The 10174-nt window shown below is 31.8% G+C and overlaps 1 protein-coding gene across 1 annotated transcript in view; it reads left to right on the top strand.

Annotated features, from left to right (window-relative positions):
• tcf3b (transcription factor 3b) overlaps positions 1–10174 on the top strand; it is a 129230-nt gene that overhangs the window by 246 nt on the left and 118810 nt on the right. The gene's annotated exons all lie outside the window — the stretch shown is intronic.

The raw sequence follows: 10174 nt of genomic DNA, 5'->3' as shown, positions 1-10174 counted from the left end.
ACGTTATTGGAATTGTTTTTGTTGCAATAAGACAACTTTACTTTTACAATATGTTGACACCATCTTGTAATATTAGGACTTGCAGTGTCAGCTATTTTCTTTTCTCAGTATTATGTCTATATTTTACAATAATGCAACTTTATTTTCCCCATAATATGGTTATATAATATTTAGACGTTATCATTTTAACAATATTGTGGCGAATATAATGATTTAATATTATGTCTATGTTCTTGTTATAATAACACTTTACAATGGATTTTTTCTTGTAATATTAGGACTATATTTTTTTAACAATATTATGGCTATATTCTTCTAATATTATGATGTTATTTTATGGCTATATTTTTTGAATATTATGATGTTATTTTAGCGATATGGCTATATTCATATAATGTTACGACTTTATGATTTTAACAATATTATGACTTTATCTTCACAATATATCGACTGTATTCTTTTAATATTACAACTCTATTTTCGCAAGATTATAGCTTTTTTCTTGTAATATTAGGACTTTATTGTTTTAACAATGTTATGGCTATATTCTTCTAATATTATGATGTTATTTCAGCAATATTACGGCTATATTCATATAATGTTACGACTATGATTTAAACAATATTATGACTTTATCTTCACAATATAATGACTGTATTCTTTTAACATTACAACTCTATTTTCGCAACAATATAGCTTTTTTCTTGTAATATTAGGATTTTATTATTTTAACAATATTATGGCTATATTCTGGTAATATTACCACTTTATTATTTTAATAATATTATGACTGTATTATTTTAATATTACAACTTTGCTTCCCCATAATTATGGCTATATTCTTATAATATCAAGACTCATTATATTCCTTTCTCAATACTATGTCTATATTTTACAATAATGCAACTTTATTTTCCCAATACTATGGTTAATGTAATATTTAGACGTTATCATTTTAACAATATTGTGGCGAATATTATGATTTTATTTTCCTAATATTATGGCTATGTTCTTGTTATAATAACACTTTAACAATGGCTTTTTTCTTGTAATATTAGGACTCTATTGTTTTAACAATATTATGGCTATATTCTTCTAATATTATGATGTAATTTTCCCAATATTATGGCTATATTCATATAATGTTACGACTTTATGATTTAAAATATTTTGACCGTTTTCTTTTAATATTACAACTCTATTTTTGCAACATTATGGATTATTTCTTGTAATATTAGGACTCTATTGTTTTAACAATATTTTGGCTATATTCTTCTAATATTATGATGTTATTTTAGCAATATTATGGCTATATTCTTCTAATATTATGATGTTATTTTAGCAATATTATGGCTATATTCTTATAATGTTATGACTTTATGATTTTAACAATATTATGACTTTATCTTCTCAATATTTTGACTGTATTCTTTTAATATTACAACTCTATTTTCGCAACATTATGGCTTTTTTCTTGTAGTATTAGGATTTTATGATTTTACCAATATTATGGCTATATTCTTATAATATTACGACTTTATGATTTTAGTAATTTTATGACTGTATTATTTTAATATTATAACTTTGTTTTCCAATTATTATGGCTATATTCTTATAATATCAAGACTCATCATATTCCTTTCTCAATATTATGTTTATATTTTACAATAATGCAACTTTATTTTCCCAGTAATATGGTTAATGTAATATTTAGACGTTATCATTTTAACAATATTGTGGCAAATATTATGATTTTATTTTCCTAATATGGCTATGTTCTTGTTATAATAACAAGAACATATAACAATGGCTTTTTTCTTGTAATATTAGGACTCTATTGTTTTAACAATATTATGGCTATATTGCTCTAATATCATGACGTTATTTTCCCAATATTATGGCTATATTGATATAATGTTACGACTTGATGATGTAAACAATATTATGACTTTATCTTCACAAAATTTTGACTGTATTCTTTTAATACTAGGACTTTATTATTTTAACAAAATTATGGCTATATTATTTTAATATTACAACTCTATTTTCGCAACTCTATGGCTTTTTTCTTTTAATGTTAGGATTTTATTATTTTAACAAAATGATGGCTATATTCTTGTAAGATTATTATGGTATTTTCCCAATATTATGGCTATATTCTTATAATGTTACGACTTCATAATTTTAACAATATTATGACTGTATTCTTTTAATATTACAACTTTATTATCCCATTATTATGGCTATATCCTCGTAATATTAAGACTCATTATATTCATTTCTCAATATTATGAGTATATTTTACAATAATGCAACTTTATTTTCCCAGTAATTTGGTTAATGTAATATTTAGACATTATCATTTTAAAATTATTGTGGCGATATTCTTGTAATAATATGATTTTATTTTCTGAATATTATGGCTATGGCTATCTTGTTATAATAAGACTATCACTTGAACAATATTATTAATATATATCCTTGTAATATTATGACTTTATCTTCACAATATTTTGACTGTTTTCTTTTAATATTACAAGTCTATTTTTGCAACATTATGGATTTTTTTCTTGTAGTATTAGGATTTTATTATTTCAACAATATTATGGCTATATTCTTCTAATATTATGATGTTATTTTACCAGTATTATAACTTTATTCTTATAATGTTACGCCTTTATGATTTTAACAATACTATGACTGTATTATTTTAATATTACAACTCTATTTTCGCAACATTATGGATTTGTTCTTGTAATATTAGGATTTTATTATTTTAACAATATTATGGCTATATTCTTCTAATATTATGATGTTATTTTAGCAATACTATGGGTATATTCATATAATGTTACGACTTTATGATTTTTAACAATATTATGACTTTATCTTCACAATATTTTGACTGTATTCTTTTAATATTACAACTCTATTTTCGCAACATTATGGTTTTTTTCTTGTAATATTAAGATTGTATTATTTTAACAATATTATGGCTATATTCTTCTAATGTTACGATGTTTTTTTCCCCAAAATTATGGCTATATTCTTATAATGTTACGACTTTATTATTTTAACAATATTATGACTGTATTCTTTTAATATTACAACTTTATTTTCCCAGTATTATGGCTATATCCTTGTAATATTAAGACTCATTATATTCTTCTCTCAATATTATGACTATATTTTACAATAATGCAACGTAATGGTATCTCAGGTACGTTTTTCTTTTTTTTAAATTGTTATTCCTATAATAGTAAATCATTTTCAAAATATTATGACTGTTCTTTTTGTTACGATCCGCTGCCCGGATCATAGTTTGTTTATGTTTGAGTCACGTGTTTTCAGCACCTTGAGTTTAGTTTGTTTCTGTTGCCATGACGGCAGATTGTACGCACCTGCCTCTGGTTAGTGTTCGGGACGCGCACCTGTTGCCCGGGCACTAATCAGAGGGCTATTTAGTCTTTGCCCTGGCCTCACTCGGTCTGGCTTCCTAGTTTGTTCCCATACAACTGATAACGACTACTTAGATTTCATGCTATGCTATTTTTTCCTGCTAGCTCCCACGCTAGTCCTTTTGTTTTGCCTTTTGTGCTACGTGCATGTCTTTTGTTTATTCATCATATGATTTATATTTAAAATAAATCATTTTCCTACCTGCAAGCTGTGTCCGAAGCCGTCTGCATCCTTGGGAGAACCACACCCGCATCACTATGCGACCACGTCGTTTCACTTTTTATATTACGACTTTATTTTAGAATTGTCGTAAATCTTATATTCAGACTTTTTTCTGCATAATTACAGCTAAAAAATTGTTTTTATTTAAGTGATATTATTGAATTATTACAACTTATTTTGTGCAATACAGTATTACAACTATATTGTTGTAATTATACAACTTCATTTTTACAAGGTTATGACTATATTCTTGTTTTATTAGGACTGAGTTTTTCAAACAACATTGTGACTATATTACTATATTCTTGTAATATTATAACTTTATTTTCCCAATATTGTGACTATATTTTTGTATTATTAGGACTTTATAATTTTAACAATATTATGGCTATATATATTCTTGTAATATTATACTGTTATTTTTCCAATATTATGGCTATATTTTTGTAATATTATACTGTTATTTCTCCAATATTATGGCTATATTTTTGCACTATTACAGCTACTATTTTTTTTAACAATATATTGTTTTAAGTTTTTAAATTATTATGACTTTTTTTAATTACAATTATATTTTTGTAAAATCACAACTTTATTTTTACAAGACTACGATTGTATTCTTGTAATATTAAGATTGTATTTTTTGGAACAAAATTGTCACTATATATTGGTAATATTACTAAATTATTTTCTCAATATTATTACTTTTTTTTAATTTGATGTTTTTGAATGATCACATTTCTATTTTGCAATATTACAACTACGTTCTTGTAAAATCTCAACTTTATTTTGCAATATTATGACTCGGGTCTTGTAAAACTAAGATTCACTTTTTTTAAACAAAATGATTAGCATATTTTATTTTAATATTAATATATTCATTTTTACAATAGTATGGTTATATTCTAACTTAATTTCCAAATATCATGAAATATTCTTGCATGATTACGATTTGCAGTATTCTATAGTATTTTCTCAATATTATATTTGACAATATTACAACTTCATCCCATATACTGTTTTTTTTCCTTTGTTGTGTTACCTCTGTAATACTACTTTATTTTTTATTTTACCTACAATATGACTATTATTTTTACATTATGACCTTATTTTAAAATTATATCTATACATATATATATACAAAGTTTATGTGTATATACAGTATATGTGTATATATATGTACATATGTATATATATATATATATATATATATATATATATATATATATATATATATATATATATATATATATACACACACACACACACATATATATATATATATATATATATATATATATATATATATATATATATATATACACACACACACACACATATATATATATATATATATATATATATATATATATATATATATATATATATATATATATATATATATATATATATATATACGTAATTTATTTATTTATTTAACCTTTATTTAACCAGGAAAAAATCCCATTGAGATTAAGAACCTCTTTTTCAAGGGAGTCCTGGAGGCAGCAAAGTCTTTATGAATGTTTATATACTATATATACATTTATACATGTGTGTGTGTGTATATATATACATATATATATATATATATATATATATATATATATATATATATGTATGTATGTATATGTGTGTGTGTGTGTATATTTATATGTATATATATATATATATATATATATATATATATATATATATATATATATATATATATATATGTGTGTGTGTGTATATATATTATATTTATTTGTAATATAATTTATATTTTTTACATATTATTTTTATAGTTATTTTTTTGCAACATTAGAGCTATATTTTTAAATTATTTTTTTAAGTGATGTGATTGAAATAATAGGAACTAAATTATTACAACTGTATTCTTGTAATAATACAACTTTATTTTCACAATATTATGTGACTTTATTCTTGTAATATTAAGAATTATTTTATTTCCTCTATATTATTCCAACACTTCATTCTAAAAACCTACATCATTTTAACATAAAATGTGAATTGCTAATCAAACTTCAATGGTACCTTATTGTCTTGTAAAGGACTTTATACATTGTCACACCTTTTTTTCCCCCTTTACTATGTTCAATAAAAAAAAAATTAAATAGACTTTATTTTCATATTATTAAATAATGTTTGTACCAAAACATATCACCTTTTCATTATTATTATTATTAGTTTTATTACACATCATCTCTTGTCAAGGCATCTTCCCGCTGGAAAATGTTGAGTAGTTTGACTTGTCAGACAGCGCCCTCATAGCCGCAGTACTGTTTATTTTCCCCTGCGGATAGCGCCATCGAACTACTTCCAGTTAAAGTTACCATATCAAAAAAAATAAAATTTACAAATTAAAGCACTGTATTATATCAATATTCCTACAAATTCACAACTTGTTCTTGTAATTGTTTTTATATTTTTCTTTACTAAGGTTTTAATACCACTTGGGTAAAAAGCGACAACACACACACACACACACACACATGCACACACAGGAGGTGTTTCATTCAGTCACGTTTGAACCTGTTGGCCAGATGTCTGGCGGCTCCAGCTCATTAATTGTTATGTTTGTGAGGTATCTTAAAACATATAAAACATACATTATTGATGCTGAAGTGTCCAGTCAGAACATCATGCCTTGAAGGGGGCTTTTTTTTTATTGGGGGGGGGTGTTCGTCTGCTTATTTCGGCCATGTTTTGTCCATACAGTTTCTACAATGCAATATACATGTATATGGTCTCACTTGCTATGCAGGCAAAGCAGCACCATTAAGCTAAATGAGCCACTTACTGCCCCCACAGAGAACATTCCAAAATGTAAAAGACACACGCACACACACACCAGCCTCATTTCCAGCACTGCACACTTTTCTCGGGGGATATAAAGACCCCCCTCAGCCCGAGTGAGCACACAGTGGGACACGAGTCTCATCCAAACTGGATTATTGACGCCGACTTTCTCCCAGGCTCTATTTTGTCCACATCAGGTGTTTAAACGGCTCAATATGACAATAATTAGGCAGCCAGCGAGACATGTGTTCTTTCTTATGTTGATAAGGGACATTGACCTTTAACCTGTGCACCCCTGAAGCCCCGCCCCCCCTCCCCACTACTACCAGCGGCACCACCTACACCACAACCCCACCCGCTCCATATGCTTGCAGCCAATCCCACCCTTGCCTTGTCCAGCTCCCATCAGGAAGTGTGTGTGTGTGTGTGCGTGCGTGTGTGTGTGTGCGTGCGTGAATGTGTGTGTGTGGCGCGAGGGGGTCCAGGCTTGCAGCCTTGCCTCCGGCCAATCTCCTCCTCCTCCTCCTCCTCTTCCTCCCCAGAGAACAAGAGCACCGAGGTGCCTTTAAACCACTGCGGCAAAAAAAAAAAAAACCTCTCCAAAAAACCCTGCAGTCATTAATATGCAAAAATGCAAATGAGAAGGTAATTAAGAGCCTGCGCTCTCTGGAGGCTCTTTGATTGCTAATGAATTCTAATCTGCAAAGAAAGAGGGGGAGGGGAAGGAGACAAACATGAAAAGAAACGGAGACAACAACTCGAGAGAAAGGGAAAAAAAAGGAGGATTCATATCCCGGATTAGTTGTCATGTATGACACTGGATGGCCACAGCATTAGGTGCACGTGCACAATATGGTCGTCATATAAATGTTGCCTTTTCACTGCTAATAATTGGAGGTATAAAGGTAACAATATGTGTATTATTTTTGCATGGATCATATAGAAGCATATTTTTGTTTACTAATATGTTAGACACAGCTGTCAATAAGATGCAAACTACAACGACAGTAATAACTACAACATTTCCACGGAAATGTTGAAGGGCCTGCTACCTTTATATCTAAATCCGTGTGTTTTAGGTATAAACATACAAATTAGCTCAAAAGCTAGCAAAAAAAAAGTTAGCATGCTTACATTAGCATGCTAATATGAACGACGTTAGCATACTTCAAAGATGGTGCCAAGTATCAACATCCATGATTTTTAGGTTTAAACAGACAAAATTAGCGCAAAAACAAGCATTAAATGTTGGCATGCTAACATTAGCATTTCCACGGAAATGTTGATGAGCCTGTAACCTGTGCTCTGAATCTCTAGCCCGGAGCGGCAATTATCTAAATCCATGAGTCTTAGGTTTAAACAAACAAAATTAGCTCAAAAGCAAGCACAAAATGCGAGCATGCTAACATGAACGACGTTAGCATACTTCCAAGACGGTGCCAAGTATCAAAATTCATGATTTTTAGGTTTAAACAAACAAAATTAGCTCAAAAGCTAGCATAAAATGTTAGCATGCTAACATTAGAATTTCCACGGAAATGTTGATGGGCCTGCTACCTGTGCTCTGAACCTCTGGCCCGGGGCGCCAATTATCTAAATCCATATGCGTCTTAGGTTTAAACAAACAAAATTAGCTCAAAAGCTAGCATAAAATGCGAGCATGCTAACATGAACGACGTTAGCATACTTCCAAGACGGTGCCATGTATCAAAATCCATGAATTTTAGGTTTAAACAAACAAAATTAGCTCAAAAGCAAGCATAAAATGTTAGCATGCTAACATTAGCATTTCCATGGAAATGTTGATGGGCCTGCTACCTGTGCTCCGGACCTCTGGCCCAGGGCGACAAATATCGAAATCCATGAATTTTAGGTTTAAACAAACAAAATTAGCTCAAAAGATAGCAAAAACTGTTAGCATGCTGACATTAGCATGCTAATATGAACGACATTAGCATACTTCCAAGATGGTGCCAAGTATCAAAATCCATGATTTTTAGGTTTAAACAAAATAGATTAGCTAAAAAGCTAGCATGAAAAATGTTTATGTTAGTATGATGACAAAGGACATGTTAGCATACTTCAAAATTCCGCCAAGTATTAAATTGCACTATTTTTATGTTAAAACATACAAAATTAGCTGGAAAAAAATAGCATAAAATGTTAGCTTGTGACAGGATAAAAGAAAATAACAAAATTCACTATTTGCAGGTGTAAACATACAACATTAATTTAAAAAAATATCATAATATGTTTAGCATGCTAATATAGGAGATGTTAGCATACTTCCAAAATAGCAGCCCAAATGCAGCCGATATAGGCTTCAGCACCCCCCGCGACCCCAAAAGGGACAAGCGGTAGAAAATGGATGGATGGATGATTTGTACCAAAAGTCAAATTTGAAGAAAACGTGCATGATTTAGTTTTCAGTATGATTTGGTACATCCATCCATCCATCTTCTTCCGCTTGTCCCTTTTGGGGTCGCGGGGGCAGCAGCCTAAAAGCAGGGAAGCCCAGACTTCCTTCTCCCCAGCCATTTTGTCCAGCTCTTCCCGGGGGATCTCAAGGCATTCCCAGGCCAACTGGGATACATAGTCTCTCTACCATGTCCTGAGTCTTCCCCGTGGTCTTCTACTGGTCGGACCCACCTAAACACCTCCCCAAGGAGGCATTCGGGGGGCATTCTGACCAATTGCCCGAATCATGTCATCTGGCTCCTCCCGAATGACAGAGCTTCTCACCCAATCTCTAAGGAGAGCCCAGCCACCCGACAGAGGGGCCGTTTGTACCTGTGATCTTGTCCTTTCAGTCATAACCCAAAGCTCATGACCATAGGTGAGGATAGGGACGTAGATCGACCGGTAAATTGAGAGCTTTGCCTTCCGACTCAGATCCTTTTTCACCATGACAGACCGATGCATGGTCCGCATCACTGTAGACGCTGCAGCGATCTGCCTGTCGATCCCACGATACACTCTTCCCTCACTCGTGAACAAGACCCCAAAGTACTTGAACCTGGAGATGGCACTCCACCCTTTTCCTGGCAAGAACCATTGACTCTGACTTGGAAGTGCTGATTCTCATCCCAGTCACTTCACACTCAGCTGCGAACCGATCCAGTGAGAGCTGAAGATCCTGGCCAGATGAAGCCAGCAAGACCACATCATCTGCAAAAACCAGAGACCTAATCCTGCAGCCACCAAACCAGATCCCCTCAACGCCCTGACTGCGCCTATAAATTCTGTCCATAAAAGTTTTAAAAGGAATCAGTGACAAAGGGCAGTCCTGGCAGAGTCCAACCTTCACTGGAAACGGGTCTGACTTACTGCTGGCAATGCGGACCAAGCTCTGACACTGAGCATACAGGGAGCGGACCGCCACAATCAGGCAGCCCGATACCCTATACTCTCTGCGCACTCTCCACAGGACTTCCGGAGGGACACGGTCCACAATACACATGTAGACTGGTTGGGCAAACTCCCATGCACCCTCAAGGATCCCGCCGAGTAAATAGTTGGTCCACAGTTCCACAACCAGGACGAAAACCACACTGCTCCTCCTGAATCTGAAGTTGGACTATCCGGCGTAGCCACCTCTCCAATACATCTGAATAGACCTTACCGGGAAGTCTGAGGAGTGTCATCCCATGATAGTTGGAACACACCCTCCGGTTCCCCTTTTTAAATAGAG

This window comes from Nerophis lumbriciformis, linkage group LG18, assembly GCF_033978685.3.
Source record: "Nerophis lumbriciformis linkage group LG18, RoL_Nlum_v2.1, whole genome shotgun sequence".
NCBI classification, from domain to species: Eukaryota; Metazoa; Chordata; class Actinopteri; order Syngnathiformes; family Syngnathidae; genus Nerophis; species Nerophis lumbriciformis.
This window is presented reverse-complemented; position numbering and strand designations above follow the sequence as displayed.